This window comes from Pleurodeles waltl, chromosome 10 (genome assembly GCF_031143425.1).
Source record: "Pleurodeles waltl isolate 20211129_DDA chromosome 10, aPleWal1.hap1.20221129, whole genome shotgun sequence".
Taxonomy (NCBI): Eukaryota; Metazoa; Chordata; class Amphibia; order Caudata; family Salamandridae; genus Pleurodeles; species Pleurodeles waltl.
In genome coordinates, this window is record NC_090449.1 from 38,429,958 (window position 1) to 38,448,338 (window position 18,381).

The 18,381-nt window shown below is 43.5% G+C and overlaps 1 protein-coding gene across 5 annotated transcripts in view; it reads left to right on the forward strand.

The window, feature by feature from the left end:
- Positions 1-18,381, forward strand: part of LOC138261016 (methyl-CpG-binding domain protein 1-like) — a 1,081,642-nt gene that overhangs the window by 153,233 nt on the left and 910,028 nt on the right. The gene's annotated exons all lie outside the window — the stretch shown is intronic.

Below are 18,381 nucleotides of genomic sequence, written 5' to 3' on the forward strand. Positions count from 1 at the left end.
CTCTGCATATCATTTTTAATTACATACAATGGGAGCATTGCCCAACACCACCAATAGGTAGTTCCAAAACATATATGAGAAAGGTTGCATATTTTTCTCATCGCAACAGTTTAGACCCTGATTCTTATTATAAGCTTACCCCTTCTTCAACTAAGACAAATATGCTAACCAAAACTACATTGCTTTATTAGGACTCTTTTATTTCCCCGTTGACCCAGATGGGCTATGAGTATTAGAAAAAAAAAACATTGAACTGAAATCAATTTCAGGAACATGCCACTGGCAAGTTCAGACTAATGATGCATTATTTAGAGAAGGTCTTATCTCTAGACAAATGCTTTTCCAGAACACAATAGTGCAACAAACAACTTGCAAGGGTCTAGCTAAAATTAAAGAAATTAACAACACACCTGGTATTCCGTCTATTGCAGGTTTTGGCGATTGGCGAATTTTACAGAAGACTAGCTTAATGACACGATACAGAATGGTACATATAATTCTTCAATTTCGTGTTGTAACGAAAATTAATATGACCAGCCGACACTAATGGTTGCCACACACGTTTTCTAAATACCTCAAAGATTTTGAAGCAAGCAGACCAGTCCCTGTACTTGCAGTCACAACATTCAGGGGTTGTTACCACCTGTAGCAAAGGGAAGTTATGCCAGCAATGGTTACAGCTTTCTATGTTAGCTGCAGTTAAAGAACATTTAAGTCTCCTCTTTCATGACATGGATTACAAGGGGTCTTGGGTCTACCCATTTAAAACAGTTCTTCTATGCTGTTTATCATTAGTATTAATTAAATTTGTATCGCGCACAAATCATTCTAGAAGGGTTATCTCTGCGCAGATCACAGGTAAAGTGGAAACTGCAAGATTAGAACATCGAAGTCTTGAGTGACTTTCTACATTTGAGCTATTCAGTGCACATTTGAATGTGAAGAGGCAACTCTTTCCACTAAAGAGGGGCTAGGTATGAAAAATACATTTTTACCTGCAGGACAGTAAGAAGAGCTTATTGTAGGAGTCTGGCTGGGCGATAGTAAATAAGCTTTGAAAATAGGTAGCTGGGCCTTTTTCGAACGGAGTTGAGGGTTAGGTAATACATTTAAAAAAATATTCCTTTTCCAGGCGGATAACCGTTTTAATGAATGCAGAAGGGAAGCAGCCGTAGATGGAAGTTTGCAAATGATATGGGCTGCGGTGTTCTGAACAACTTGTAATTTCGATAACAGGATCTCATTTGTAAAAGCCCATAGGGTGTTGGCATAATCCAGTCGGCTAATAACAAGAGCTGGAACAAAGGTTTTCCTCGCTGAAAGTGGGAGAAAAGGGTAGGCTCTCCTGAACAGGCACATTGGGTGGGAGCAGGTGCCTATAATAGACAGAAGCTGCTCTTTCATGTTAAGGGATAGGAGGGATAGGACCATTCGGGCCCATAAGTTCTTTACCTGTTTAAGGATCAGCTGTGCCTAGTTCTGAAGCCCAACAGTTGGAAGCCCAAAGCTTTTGGGTCTTGCCGATCAGCATAATCTGTCTTTCCCGAATTCAGCTGTAGGCAGTTGTCAGTCATCCAGGCAGCAATTGCTTTCATCCCAGCTGAGAAACATTCTTTCGCTTTGACCAGATCTAAGTCAAACAAGATTATTAGCTACTTATCATCAGACCAATATAATGCTTTGAATCCAAAAGCTTTGACCGTTTCAGCAAGGGGGCAACAAATATGTTAAGAAGCGTAGGGCTAACAGAAGAGCCCTGGATCACCCCCTTGTCCAGCATCATAGGGCGCGATTTGTATGAACGCAGAGAGATAGTTGGTTTAGAAATCACTGAACCATTGTAGCACTGTCCCATGAATTCCAGTCTCGTGCAGCCTTTGAAACAGCCTAGGATGCGACACAGTATCAAACTTTGCAGACAAGTCCACCAGCATAGATGGTATATTGCCATCAAGAATGCATTTAGTGTGGTCAAGTGACCGCTTCCGGGGCTGTCTGTGTGCTGTGTGAAGCTCTGATTCCAGATTGTGACAGGTTCAAATCTTAATCCATAAATTGTTTGTTTATTTGTCCTTCCAGCAGCAGTTCAGTAAGGGAAGGCACAAAATAGGTTGATAGTTGGTGAGATTTGTAGAAGCCATGTTGGCCTTCTTATGGATCGGTATGACCTGAGCTGCTTTCCAGGCAGAGGGACTTTTCTCGGTGTTAACTAATAGATTGTTGGTCAGACGCCATTGTGTCTCCAATTTTTTGCATGAGGTTTTTCTGTTCCTAGTTCAGTTGTATATCCGGGTGCGTGAGATCTATGTTTGGATAAGAAACAAGATTTAAGAGGAGCTACTCTGTATCAAGCGCCTATGTTAGCACTGTATGGTACTCTAGTAAGGTTTGATCAGCGTTTAAGTCTACTAAGGTAACGGTAAACCCAAACTCCTTAGCGAAAGAGTCGGTCACCAGTGACTTGATATGTTTTTATTTGCTTTTGTCATTTAAAAAAAAAAAACTTTTTTATTGTGTTTACCTTGAGAATCTGGAAAGTGATTGAGTGGTCCATCCAGAGTAAAGATTGGGGGGGGGGGGGGTGGGGCGGGGAAATCTTGCAGATCAGAGATATAGAGTTCCTGAAGATTAAAGTCAGCATATGCCCTGCAACATGAGTAGGTCTTTTGATGGTCTGGTGCAGGCCAGGCATGGCTAGGTCAGAAATAATCTTTGCTACCTTCCCCATGAAAATAAGTTTCCCAACAAAATAAACGGTTGAGAGGTCAAAACATAGGTTGCAATATATTCCATTAGGCACTGACTAAATTTGTTTTTGGTCCTTTGAAGGTGATACACTAAAGCAGCTTTCCAGTAGTCATTAGAGGGAAAGTTTGAGCTTAAAAATACATATCTCAGCCGAATCAACATGTAGAGTGTCTTTAAGTGAGAGTTTAACAGGGTTTTTAAAAACAATGGGTATTCCGCTGCCTGTCCTGCCCTCTCTGTCCAGTCTTAGCATACAATAATTGTCAGGGAGAACCAGCGTGATTGTCGATAGAGTGGAAGCGATCAATCAGTTTTCGGTAAGGAAGCTGACCTAGAGTGACAATGAGGTGAGCAAGTCCCTGAGTTTAATAGCATGCTTTGGCAGAGACCTGACATTATAGAGGAGACTGTCAAGATGCTTAGTGGAATAAGAGGAGAGGGAGTAGTGCTTAGTGAATCTATAGGGATGGCCGCTGTTAAATGTTTGTTTATTAACCAGTAGTGCAGATATTCCCATGTCTGGGGTGGGTGAATTTTGGATACAGTGAAATTTACAGTTTAAATCTGCAGCAGGGCCTTCTAATTGGTGTGGAAAAGACCCATTACAGTGGCTACCTGAAGAAGCATAAGCTTTTTATACAAGTTATCGATTTTATGTAAAGCTTCAGAAGAATAAGTGATTCTAATGGGGTACCTAACGTCTGATGTAAGAGGGGCAGGGGTCCTGGCAATGGTCTGGCACGGACAGGGGCAGATGAGCTTGCCTTTGGCGTGCCTGCTGTGCGCTTCCACTGCATATTGGCGCTGGCATCGGCTTTATGTAGCTGGCTGGTTGTGAGCGGCTAGACTGCTAACTCGGCAATTGTGGCAAACAGGCAGTGGGGGACTAAAAGCTTTCGCCATACAAACAGTACAGACCACGGTGGTCCAGAAAGCTAGCAGCAACGTAAATCAAGGAGAAGGTAAAACCAAATTATACTTTTAACAAAAGTATACAGAAGTGAAAAATGCAGTGTGACCACTTGCCTGTAAATTATAGGCAGCACGCCAGCATCAGCTTTTGTAGCTGGCTGGAAATGAGCAGCTAGACTGCTAACTCAGTTGTTGGGGCAAACAGGAAGTTGAGGGCTAAAAGCTTTCTCTCCACAAATGGTACAGACTGTTCCAATGACATTTAAAAATAAATTCAGCAAGACGTTGCTGCACGTTCAAAACAAATTGACAGGGAAAGTTTTTGGGGAAAAAGAATTGGCTGTTGTAGATAATGGCATGACTGTTATCGACTCACTTTTATTCTTTGAATAATATTTTGTCATCTGCATTCATACTATACATAATGACTTGTCTCTTTTAAAGCATGGGCAAAATCAGCTAAGATCTATTATGCAACTAAGTTGGAAATTGCAGGTTTTGAAATCAAACCGTGTGCCATGGAAGTATTTGAACATTAGTTTTTTCGATATAATTTAGCACACACACAAAGACTGATATCGAAAAAGGATGCAACTTATACAAAGTTGAACATTGAGCTTTTAGAAAAATTGTCCTTTAAGTAGCTGAAACACCGTCTGCTGTATGGTTGATCCATGGACGTATGTGATTAATAATTTCTACATTTCTGTTTGCATCTTGTCTGAAACATTTCCAAGTAAGCAGATATGAAGCTATGTGGGCAGCGGTCAAAGTGCATTAAAAAAAATATATATATATTGGAACTGTGATGCCACATGCAAAGGTGGTGTAGGTCAACGAGTGTGTGTAGGGGGTGCATTTGGGGAGGTTAAAGGAATGATTTAAAAAAAAAAAAAAACTAAATATTCTCATTCCTGTATGTGTGTGTGTGTGTGTGTATATATATATATATATATATATATATATATATATATATATATATATATATATATATATATATATAACTTGCGGATTAAATGAAAAAAAAAAATCAAACGTTAAGTTAATCAGTGGTAAGCGCACTATTGTGTACAATGAAACCTGTAAAAGTTAATGCACTTAAAGGTCTGAGTGTAACTAGAAAGCCACAGAATAGCATCTAGGTTGCTGCAATGGAGAATTGTGGCTTAAGTATTGTTAGTGCTACGATGGCCCAGCCTGCGACAGAATGCACCGAGAACGTGCAAGTCATTTTGCTAAACCTGCATTATACGCAGTATACGACAGACTGCTCCCAAATGTGCAAAAAGGTTTCAGATAAAATGGTCCTTCAGAAATAGAGGTTTTAGTAATAACCAGACTGTATGTAATGATTTGTTTTTGTTTAACTGCCCTGAAAAGAACACTCTGCACAGCTCAGCTGCTAACTCCCTTGCACTACCAACCGAAAAGACTAAACCTTTGTCAACACAAAGCTTCACATGATTTGTTTGTTTAATTAAACCTTTACCAGCTCCCAAGCCCCCTTTACATCTGCAGATTAATCAGTTGTGTGCATTTGCATTTATTTCGGGCAAGGAGGCACCCTGGCAAGGCGGCTTGTTTATTTTTAAACTGCCTACCCCTCCCTCGGTCTCACAGTACAGGAGACTCTCAGAATTAAACTTAAGCTGAAGCATTTGCATAATTGGAATTTACAGTCCCAGAATGGTTGTCTTTTCATAAAAAGTAGGGGAGCAGTTTTTAAAAAAAAATCATGCCCACTTAGACCACTGTATGGGGGAGAGTTTTGAATGGGGGAAACTGAAGTCTCCGTTAGTGGGAGCAAATGTGAAACTTCGTTCAGCCAATCCTTAGTTTCTAACAAGGTGACACTACATGGCACATATAATGTGCCCATAGCCAATTTGGCATGTTATCTGAGGTGCATCCTAGTCTCCTTGATTCGGCCAGTGTTCTGATTACTTTTAAATGGAGGTTATTTGATCCTGACCGAGCAAGGTTGTTGGGGGATGAAACCAGACATCCCATATGTGTTGAGGGTTTCCGGGATGAGGACTTGCTGTAATATGTTATTTTCACCCACATACATGGTTAGGGAGAGTACCTTGAGGCTTTACATCCCTATTATTAACATTAACTTTGATAAGGTGAATCGATTGAAAGCCTTATTGTTCCAAAAGGATGTTGCATTAACATGTGTTCGAAAAATCTTTGATCACAAGGCCTACTTCTGAAATCCAGTTGCTATTGTACATAAACTTGCAGCAGCATTTTGTTGAGCTTGTTCACCGAATAGTCAATGCTTCAAATACAGCAGGAGTGGTACACTTTATTTTTTTAAAGCAGTTGGAAACAGGCTTTGTGAGCATGTTCCAGACCGTACTGGGAGCGGTATTGTGCTTTTTTCCCCTCTTCTTTGGCTTCAAGCAGATCTGGAGGCATACTTGTTGTGTAAATCCTAGCCGTTATTATTTTGGTCCTATTTTTCCTGAACCGCAATGGATGTTCCACCTCGCAGCCAAATGGTGATGAACGTACCACACGCCCTGTTTTATCGTCAACACATGAAACAGTACTTCGGAGTGTCTTTGCTCCAGTAACTGAACATGAACTGGTCTTTGTCGTCCGTGTGTACAGCCTGTGTTCTGCTGTCTGCTGGTCCCTTTCAAGTGTTCATTAAACTTGTCTGGCAGTGCGATTGGTTCAGTCTATGGATATGGATCTACATGTGTCTGTTGAGGACCTGCCTTCATTGCTGCCATTGCTGCTGGACGCGTACTATGAGCCATCACTTTCATCAATAGAGATGCTTCAGCTCCTGGATTCTAGGATCTGACTCTAATGTTGTGGTTGCTGTACCGACTGTCATGCCTTCAGCATCTGCTGACTATGCTGGATATGACCATATTTGTTCTTTGGAACTTGCTTCTTATGCCACTGTGGAATTGTGCTAATGACGATTCCTCCCTGAACCCCACTGACTGGACACAAAAACATTTTGGAACCCTCCAGACTTGATTAAGCCCCTTGTTTTAACAATTTTGTGCTTTTATATGGCATATTTGTATATGGCTTTCATCAGCTTTTATTATTAAAGTAAATTTTATAAGCATTTATCATTTAATCTTATAACACCAGTTTTCCAGGTTTCCCTAGGTGCTGACTGAGCTAGGGCCCATTTTTATAAGGAGACTTGGGGGAATGCTGGATGGAAGGAAGTTTGTGGCTCCCCGCAGATTCAGTAACTTTTCAGCGCAGAAATATGACAAATGTATTTCTTTCTTTTTATTCAAAGTTTGCAAGGGATTCTGGGGCAAAAACGCTGGTGAGAGCCTCTCAAGTCACCCCACCCTGTATTCCCTTAGGTATTCATTTAGTTTTAAATGTACAGGTTTTCTAGGACACCCTAGTTGCTGGCTGAGCTAGGGCCCACAATCCACAACTGCCCACATTGGTAAAAGAAAAAGGTCAGTTTTCAGTGGAAAAATGTGATGCATCTTGGTTGTGTTATGCAGGTATATGGAATTTAATAAAATATCTGCTTGTCCATGGTGCAAGTTGCTTCATAAATCAATTAGCCCTGTAAAACAATCCTCTTGTCCCTTTGGTGCCATATAATGCGGCAACAAATTGTCAGCAGTCTCATTATGTAAGCACTCTGACGATAGGCTCTCTGATTATTCCAGGGCTAATACTATTCTAGGGCTTGAATAGTACCAATTTGAAGCCCTACTATAGCAATTTCCTTATTTTGCCACCTCTCCGCTGATCTACATACTGGGGCTGGAGGAAGCAGTAAGCTATAATTCCAGGGCTGGAATGCCTTTGAGTCTGTGCAAATCTACTAAAATGCATGTTCTAAGGATTTTCACCTGCTCTTCTCTAATCTTTTTCCAGAAAGGTTCGGAAATGTACTCCTGACAAGGTGCAGAAGTAGACGTTCTTTCAGAATTAGGGAACAAGTGGTTGGAGGGAAAGTGAACTTGTAAACGCTCAGTAGATTTTTGCATGAGCAAAGCTACTTATCCCTATTGGCTCATGCTAAAATGCATTTCACAAATATATTCTAGGAGTATGATTTCCTGGTCTACTTGTGTAAATTCTTGTGAATTTATGAAAGCCACTAATGCAAAGACATATACCAATGTCTGCACTTTAGTGACTGTCTTTAAGAATTGGGCCCTCAATTGGGTCTGGGGTAAAACAAGACTTTTTTTTTCCCCCATTCCTCTCTCCATCTATTTGCTGGCTTTACTGTTAGTGACAGCGTTCACTCACAAGGAGCTTATTGGCACACAAAGTAGTTTTGTTTAGTGCCAGGAACTACTGTGGCAATGTGTGCTTTTTGAGACCCATATTTTTGCCAATCTTTGTCACAATGATGAGGGCCTAGCAGCTCCTACAACAATAAAGTGTTACAAAAACCTTGTCAAAACAAGACACACATTGACTGACCACCAGAGTGGGATCGGTTGGCTTTGCCAGTACTTATTTATTTTCGGGTTTCCCATACTCTTATTGAAAATGGTTACACTGCTTTTCCATTATGATTAATTTTGCAAATACTATGATGCCTCAATACAGTTAACTAAATGATGCTTGAAAGAAGTACCGACAAGTTCACAGTAAAACTTTTATTTTTACTACATGCATTTTTTTCTGAATATTTCATTTTGAAAGTAAATAATCCTCAATCTTGCTTACAAGCTTCTGCAACCATTTGCATCTTACCAGAGAGCATTCTGGGAGCATTGTACGTAGACTAATTGTTAAACTTTTCAAATGTGTGTGTACACTTATTTTTTTTTTTTTTTTTTTTACTGGAACCACTGTCAGTAGTGCAGTGTAACCTTACAACGTTTATTTAGATTGCTCACCTTAATAGTAAAGGCTTTGCATTGATGAACCACCAATTGGATTTCACTGCATTTGTGCCTTCCAAATGAATCCAGTGGGGAATTAAAAAGATTTTTAAAGTAATTCATATGCTAGTATGGGTACCCTCAAATTCAGAGATGTACAAAAATATCCACTGCTCCTAAACTCCATTTCTTGTGCCCATTTTATACACACATATGCATCCTTGCTACGCATTTTTCAGTCTACATAGTTCACCATATGAAATGGTCTATACTTTGTACACAATGAAAAAACATTGTATAGTTGTTGGCCCTGGGTACCTTGGGTTCTTGGAGAACCTACAAACCATATAAATATATGTGTGTGTGTTTGATTGCATGTGTAGCTGCAGAAACACGTGCTATGCATTGCTTCCGCCATCTAGTGTTGGGCTTGGAGTTGTTTTTCTTCGAAGAAGTCTTTTTCTGAGTCACGGGATCGGGTGACGACTCCTCTCGGTCATACTGCGCATGGGCATCGACTCCGTTGTTAGATTGTTTTCTTTCCGCTGTCGGGTTTGGAGGGGTTTCCTCTCGCTCCTAGATTTTGAATCATAAACTTTAGGTAACTTTCTTTGACCATCGGTATTGTTTTGGCCCTTCTGGGCACGAGCGCCCAGCTCGGGCCTGTTCGTGCCTACTACGTCGAAGCCTGATGGATCGGACTCAATTTGGATTTTGTCCCCGATGCCACGCAAAATTTCCATACACAGACCAACACCTCGTATGTAATCTGTGTCTCTCTCCTGATCCTTGAGAAGAGGATTGTAAAGCCTGTCGATCGTTTCAATCCAAGAAGACCCTGTGTGACCGCAGATCCAGGAGATTGAAAATGGCATTGAAGAGTACAGAGTATAGCGACACCATGGAGGAAGAACAGGCGCAGATGGCAGTCTCCATCCAAAGCACTGACTCCGAAGAAGACTCGGAGGAAGATATACTCATCACTGCCGGTCAGCACGTGAGTACGACTGCCTCTACGCCCACTCCTAAAAGATCCTCGAAGGCCTTTGGTACACCACTGCCAGAGAGACATGGTTCGACCCGCAAGAAAATACTCGTCCACCGACCTTCGTGTCCGGCGCTGTAAAAGGCTACACCTCCTTCAATACCGGAGGCGAGCAAGTCCACCAAAAGCTCATCTTCCGATCCGAGTCGACGTCCACACTCTTCGGAGTGGAAGCCTTGACGTCCTACCTCAGAGCCGAAAAACCGGCTGTCTTTTCGGGCCCGAAAAAATTGTAATCCTCGGAGCCCAAAAAGTCTTCTTATTCAGAAGAACAAGCCATCTGAAGCAGGGTTCCAAGCCATATGATGAACAGTCCTCCAAATCATCGAAACCATCCGAATATATTTCTGAGGACACGGAGATTCAACCCATTCTTGAAATCATGGATGAGAGACAATCAAGGATCCATATCAATAAAGAGACTGGCAGAATAATTACTGCACCTCCTCTACAGACTAAGAGAAAATTGGCTTTTCAGGAACCTTTATATAATGCTCCACCACCAGCAAAGATTTTCAAACGGAAGGAGAAGCCATTACCTATGCATACTTCTCCCCTTCATTCACCACAGCTTTATTTTTCACCACCACCCACTAGCCCACCACCTTTGCCTTCACTAACTCATTCACAGATGTATTCTCATGGTGATACGGTTGATCCTTGGGATCTGTATGATCCAGATCATATACCTGCTAATGACAGGCTTATATCCTTCCAAACCTTCCCCACCAGAAGACACTACTGCAGGTCATTTCTAGGGCAGCAGCGTACCACGGGGTACTTCTGCACAGTGAGCCTTTGTAAGAGGATTTCCTTTTTAATTCCCAATCCTCCATGAACACACGTTACCAGTGCCTCCCAATGCTACCTGGCATGATAAAACATGCAGGTGAGATATTTAGTGAGACGGTTAAAGCTAGACTTTTAACACCACGCATTGATAAGAAATATAAGCCTGCACCTACATACCCTGCTTACATTACCCACTAGGTACCTCCAGGCTCAGTGTTTGTCAGAGCTGCTAGAAAAAGGGCCAATAGTCAGTCGTCAGGGGATGCCCCTCCCCCTGACAAAGAAAGTAGGAAATTCGATGCTGCCGGCAAGAGGGTAGCTACACAAGCATCTAACTAGTGGCCAATTGCAAACTCACAAGCCTTGCTAGCAAGGTATGATAGAGCTCACTGGGTTGAGATGCAGGAGCTATTACAACACCGGCCAAAAGAGCACCCAAAAAGAGCTCAACAAATTGTTGAGGTAGGTCAGGCCATAAGTAATAACCAGATATGGTCTACCCTTGATGATGCATATACAGCAGCTAGAACTGTGAATACTGCTGTCACCATATGCAGACACGTATGGTTACGTTCCTCTGTATTCAAGCCAGAAATACAGCAGGCAGTACTTAATATGCCTTTTGACTATTTAAAACAAAAAAAAAAAACTGTTAGGTCCTGAGGTTGACAGCACAATAGAACAACTCAGGAAGGACTCCGACCCTGCTTAAGCAATGGGAGCCTCACATACAACACCTTACAGAGGCTCCTTTCGTAAGCAGCAATGTAGAGGAGGATTCAAGCCACAATCCACAGAGGCTTCTATTTCCCAGTCTAAACAATGGCAACTACAGCAGTAACAGAGAGGGGGACTTAGAGCCTCTTATAGAGGCCAGCATTTTAGAGCTAGAGACAAATTCCAGGCCTCAAAACAAGTCAGTACCCCATCAAAACAGTGACTTACTAAGCATGCCACAACCCCACACATCTCATGTGGGGGGCAGACTGCAGCAATTCCACTCCCAATGGCAGAATATCAAACCCAGACCAATATGTACTTAATTATCCGCAATGGTTATTGCCTAGAATTGATTTCTACCCCTCCAAACATTCCTCCACGTTATCACAGGTTGTCCCCAGAACGCATTGTTCTTTTACAACAGGAAGTACAATCGCTACTACTAAAAGAGGCAATAGAATTAGTCCCAAAATCTCAACAAGGAACAGGTGTATACTCACTATACTTACTCATTCCCAAAAAGGGTGACGCACTCAGACCCATTCTAGATCTCAGACCGCTAAATTTATATATCCTGTCAGAACACTTTCATATGGTAACTCTGCAGACCTCATTCCAGTACTACAAAAACAAGATTGCATGACTGCATTAGATCTCAAAGATGCGTATTTCCATATACCCATCCATCCAGCTCACAGAAAATACATAAGGTTTGTGATAGCGGGAAAGCATTACCAACTCAAAGTTCTGCCATTCAGCATAACCGCTCCAAGAGTATTCAGTATGTCTAGCGGTAGTAGCAGCTTACCTAAGAAGACAACACATACATGTCTTTCCTTATCTAGACGGTTGGCTAATAAAATCAAGCAATTTTATACAATGTCAACAGCACACTCAATACACAATAGAAACCCTACATACATTAGGGTTCACTCTCAGCTACTAAAAATCCCATCTTCAGCCAGCACAGGTACAACCTTACCTAGGGGCTATTCTCAATACGCAAAATGCCTTAGCCTATACAAATACACAAAGGATACAAGCTTTCCAAAACCTCATACCCCAAATGCAATCAAATCAACAATACACTGTAAGATATATCATGAAACTATTGGGAATGATGGCATCCTGCATAGCAATAGTACTGCATGCAAGACTAAACATGAGAACACTACAGCAGTGCCTCTCACAGCAGTGGTCTCAAGCACAGGATCAATTGCAAGATCTAGTGTTGTTAGACCGCCAAACACACAGGTCCCTTTAATGGTTGAATCTCAGCAATTTAATGAAGGGGTGGTCATTTCAAGACCTTGTGCCTCAGACCACATAAACAGATGCATCAATAATAGGTTGGGGAGCCCATCTGCACAACCTTACCATTCAGGGGAGTGGGATTCAGAGCAGCTAAATTATCACATAAACCACTTAGAATTATTAGCTGTGTTCCTTGCCCTAAAAGCGTTTCGCCCACAAGACTATCTTGATAGAAACAGACAGTATGACGACCATGTATTACCTAAAGAAACAAGGCGTGACACATTAATCTCAACTGTCCCTTCTAGCCCAAACATATGGAAATGAGGAATTCCCAATCACATTTATCTACTAGCAGAATACATCCCAGGAATACGCAATAGGTAGCGGATCTCCTAAGCAGATCACACCAACAGATACACAATTGGGAGATTCACTCTCAGGTACTTCATCAGTACTTTCAAAAGTGGGGGACACCATAAATAGACCTATTCGCAACGAGCGAATACGCAAAATGCCAAAACTTCGCATCCAGGCACCCACACCCTCTGTCCAAGGGCAATGCTGGATGGATCAACTGGTCAGGCATATTTACTTACGCTTTTTCCCCTCTCCCACTACTTCCATTTCTAGTCAACAAACTGCATCAGATCTCTCTTAACATGATACTCCTATCCCCCACTTGGGCACGGCAACATTGGTACACAACACTCCTAGATCTGTCAGTAGTACCTCACTACAAACTTCCAAACAGACCGGATTAGCTAACACAAAACAAAGGACAAATCGGACCCCCAAATCCCAGTGCTCTCAACTTAGCGATTTAGCTCTGAAGTCATAGAACTTGCAACTTCCATTAGAATGCATGGAAGTTTTCAAAGAGGCACGCAAGTTTACAACTAGACAGTGCTGTGCTAACAAGTGGAAACTATTTGTTTATTATTGTCAATCTAAACATACTGACCCACTTGCAGCATCAATACAAGATATTGTATGCGTTCTACTTAATTTACAGAAATCAAATGTAGCTTTCTCATCTATTAAAATTAATCTTTCTGCGATTTTAGCATATTTGCAGACTATACAACATACCCCTCTCTTTAGAGTTTCAGTGTAAGGAAATGCCTCCTTGGCATGGTTACCCTCTGACTTTTTGCCTTTGCTGATGCCAAGTTATGATTGAAAGTGTGCTGGGACCCTGCTAACCAGGACCAGCACCAGTGTTCTTTCCCTAAACTGTACCTTTGCTTCCACAGTTGGCGCAGACCTGGCACTCAGATAAGTCCCTTGTAAATGGTACCCCTGGTACCAAGGGTCCTGATGCCAGGGAAGGTCTCTAAGGGCTGCAGCATGTCATATGCCACCCTGGGAGCCCCTCACTCAGCACATGCACACTGCCTCACAGCTTGTGTGTGCTGGTGGGGAGAAAATCACTAAGTCGACATGGCACTCCCCTCAGAGGACCATGCCAACCTCACACTGCCTGTGGCATAGGTAAGTCACCCCTCTAGCAGGCCTTACAGCTCTAAGGCAGGGTGCACTATACCACAAGTGAGGGCATATGTGCATGAGCATTATGCCCCTACAGTGTCTAAGCAAAACCTTAGACATTGTAAGTGCAAGGTAGCCATAAGAGTATATGGTCTGGGAGTTTGTCAAACACGAACTCCACAGTTCCATAGTGGCTACACTGAAATCTGGGAAGTTTGGTATTAAACTTCTCAGCACAATAAATGCACACTGATGCCAGTGTGGAATTTATTGTAACATGCACCCAGAGGGCATCTTAGAGATGACCCCTGAATACCAATCCAACTTCTAGTGTGATGCTGGCCAGTTTCTGCCAGCCTGCCACAACCAGATGAGTACCTTTGTGGCCAGGAACAAAGCCTGCACTGGGTGGAGGTGTTTCTCACCTCCCCCTGCAGGAACTGTAACACCTGGTGGTGAGCTCCAAAGGCTCACCCCCTTTGTTACAGCGCCACAGGCCATCCCAGCTAGTGGAGATGCCCACCCCTCCGGCCACTGCCCCCTCTTTTAGCGGCAAGGCTGGAGGAGATAATGAGGAAAACAAGGAGGAGTCACCCACCAGTCAAGACAGCCCCTAAGGTGCCCTGCGCTGAGGTGACCCCTGCCTTTAGAAGTCCTCCATCTTAGTTTTGGAGGTTAGGGATGTGCCCCCCTCCCCTCAGAAAGGAGGCACAAAGAGGGTGTAGCCATTGGCTACTGCCCTCCCAGACCTAATCACACCCCTAAATTTAGTATTTAGGGGCACCCCAGAACCCAGGAAAGCAGATTCCTGCAACCTGAAACAAGAAGGACTGCTGAACTACAAGCCCTGCAGAGACGACGGAAGACGACAACTGCTTTGGCCCCAGCCCTACCGGCCTGTGACCTGACTTGAAAACCTGCAACCAGTGACGCATCCAACAGGGACCAGCGACCTCTGAAGCCTCAGAGGACTGCCCTGAATCCCAGGACCAAGAAACTCCCATGAGCAGCGGCTCTGCTCAACAACCAGCAACAAACTTGCAATTTTTCTACAATTTCAAAGACCTCACTCTTCCCATCGGAAGCGTGAGACTTCACGCACTGCATCCGATGTCCTCGGCTCGAGATCCAGAGAACCAACACCACAGGGAGGACTCCCCGGCAACTGCGACCCCATGAGTAGCCCGAGATGACTCCCCTGGACCCCCACAGCAATGCCTGCAGAGAGAATCCAGAGGCTCCCCCTGACCGCGACTGCCTGTAACAAGGGACCCAACGCCTGGACCAAGCACTGCACCTGCTGGCCCCAGGAGCAGAAGGAACCAAACGTCAGTGCAGGAGTGACTCCAAGGCGACCCTCTGCCTAGCCCTGGTGGTGGCTGCCTGAGAAGCTCCCCCCGTGCCCTGCCTGCACCGCTAGAGTGACCCCCGGGTCCCTCCTTTGAAACCAATAAAAAAAAAACAACACCTACTTTGCACACTGCACCCGGCCGCCCCGTGCCGCTGAGGGTGTGTTTTATGTGCCTACTTGTGTCCCCCCCCCAACCCAGTGCTCTACAAAACCCCCCTGGTCTGCCCCCGAGGACACAGGTACTTAACTGCTGGCAGACTGGAACCAGAGCACCCCTGTTCTCCTTAGGCGCCTATGTGTTTTGGGCACCTCTTTGACCTCTGCACCTGACCGGCCCTGAGCTGCTGGTGTAGTAACTTTGGGGTTGCCTTGAACCCCCAGCGGTGGGCTGCCTATGCCCAGGAACTGAGACGTGTAAGTGTCTTACTTACCTCACAATCCAACCAATACTTACCTCCCCCAGGAACTGTTGATTTTTGCACTGTCTACTTTTAAAATAGCTCATTGCCATTTTAACAGAAACTGTATATGTTATTGCTCTAATTCAAAGTTCCTAACTTACCTGTGTGGAGTACCTTGCATTTTATGTATTTACTTCAAATCTTGAACCTGTGGTTCTAAAAATAAATTAAGAAAATATATTTTTCTATATAATAACTATTGACCTGGAGTTAAGTCTTTGATTGTGTGTTCCTCATTTATTGCCTGACTGTGTACAACAAATGCTTAACACTACCCTCTGATAAGTCTACTGCTCGACCACACTACCACAAAATAGAGCATTAGAATTATCTAATTTTGCCACTATCTTACCTCTAAGGGGTACCCTTGGACTCTGTGCATGCCATCTCTTACTTTGAGATAGTATATACAGCGCCAACTTCCTTCAGACAGCCTTCAGCAAGACTGTGTGCTAGTGCCCTGCTATTTAATCTGTACACTGCAGACATGGGCGCTGCACTGAAACAAGCAGGCTTACTCCTACCCAAAATTGGAAGCACTAAGGTCTTATTACTCCAGTATGTTTGTCATTCTCCTGGGCCATTCTTGAGTGGGCTTACACAGAGCCCGCAATGCCTTGCATAAATAAAACCAGGACAATAAAAAGGTGGCAAATGGCTCAAAGATCAAAGTATTAGCCTTTGGCAAATTCACCAAAAAATCATATTTCGCCTGGGTCCATTAAAAATTGAAACTGCAGATGCTTATAAGTATCTAGGTGTTTGGAGATCAACGAAAGGTGGAGCTAAAAAGCACCGGATACATACCGCGAATAATAATCAGAATGGGCAAAATAAATAATGCCCTTAACAATCCTTCTGCTGTCCAAGTAAGACGAGTAATTACAGCAACTCTTCTACCGATGATCAAGTATGGCCATGAAGGTTACCTGGGTCAGTTAGCCGGTATCATGGATAAGTGTCAGTACTGGACAGCCTATAGCTCTCATGGGCTGCTATTAACTCAACGCTGAAAAAAGAAACAAAAATACTGTCAAAGGCAAGTGATATAGAGAAACTTAGTATATGAAAATTATTGCTAGCGGTGGGGCAATCTTATGCCAGTGCCCAGCCGGACTGCTTTAGAGCCCAACCTTATATCTCAGCTGCACACTTCAGAAATCATGACTTAAACAAATGTTTGCAAGACTAATGGGGCTGCAATCCAAAGAAGAAAAACCCAAGTGGCACTCTTTTACCAAACTTGCAACTGCAGGCTCTGTGTCTACAAGTATAAATCTTTCAATCGCCTACTGTGCTGTTGCCCGGCCCTCCTGACATCACACTGCACACTTATAAAAACCACTCTCGCCTATGGCATAAGAGCATGCAACAAGACTACAAACCTGTTGTTCATTATCACGGAGCAGACTGAACTGGCTAAGTTTGGCAAACATATTAGCCTTACGCAACCATGTGTAAAAGACGCAAATGAACAAGTTTCTTACCTTCGGTAATGCATTATCTTGTAGAGACTATCTAGCTGCAGATTACTTACCTTTGAATTCCCTGGTGTCCGCTTCGAATCTGTAATCTTTTTGCTGAGCAAAATCCTGCACCCCGTCAGGTGGCATCGTTCGGATCCACGGGTGTCCTCCGGCTCTGCATGGCTTTGTCAGCGTCATTGGAGCCATCTGTGACATCACCGTCACCTATAAAGGCACCACCCCGGGGTGCGTACGTCTGTTCTTTTTTTCCTCAAAACTTCCACCCCATAAGCTCAGAGTCCTGGATAGAACCTACAATTTGTCTGTGCAAAACTAGGGGCCTGAAAGGGATAATCCCTAACCCTACTAGACATATCTGCAGAGCGGGGAGGCATGGGTGGGTTTAAGGAATCTGCAGCTAGAGTCTCCACCAGATAATGCGTTACTAAAGGTAAGTAACGTTTATCTGATAGACTTCTAGCTGCAGGTTCCTTACCTTTGAATAGATACCCAAGCCATAACCTCCTGGCGGTGGGCTGTGGATACTACTCATTACACTAAGGAGTCCTGGAGGACTGAAGAGGCAAAGTGCCAGTTTCTTCGTACCTGACTGTCCAGGCAGTAATGTTTTGCAAACGGGTGTAAAGATGTCCACATTGCCACCTGACAGATCTCCAGGACTGGTACGCCTCTTTGCTCCAGCATACCCCACAAAGAGTTGATCATCCACCCACAACTCTTTTGTGTGGTCAAGGTAGAATTATGACGCTGTTTTGGGGTCCAGTCGATGGAGTCACTCCTCTTCTTTAGAAGGATGCGGTGGAGCAAAGAAGGTGGACCGGGTGATGTTCTGACCCATGTGAAATGAGGTCACCACCTTGGGTAGGAAAGAGGCACAAGTTCTGAGTACCACCTTGTCTGGGTATATAGTGAGATACGGTGGCTTTGATGACAGGGCTTACATCTCAGTCACCCTCCTGGCAGATGTTTTTGCCACTGAGAAGGCTGTCTTGATGGTGACCAGCTGGAGGGGACAGTTGTGCAAAGGCTCGATGGGAGCACACATCAGAAATGTGAGAAGCAGATTTAAGTCCCATTGGGGCATAACAAAGGGCGTAGCGGGGAAACATATGCACAAGCCCTTTGAGGAATCTACGTACAGTGGGGGATTTAAACAGAGAAGGCTGATCAGACAGGCGAAGAAGTGCTGATACAGCAGAAAGATAGCCCTTGAGAGTCCCCAAGGCAGAACCCTGCCGGGCAAGAGAAAGCATGAAGAGAAGAATATCAGAAAGAG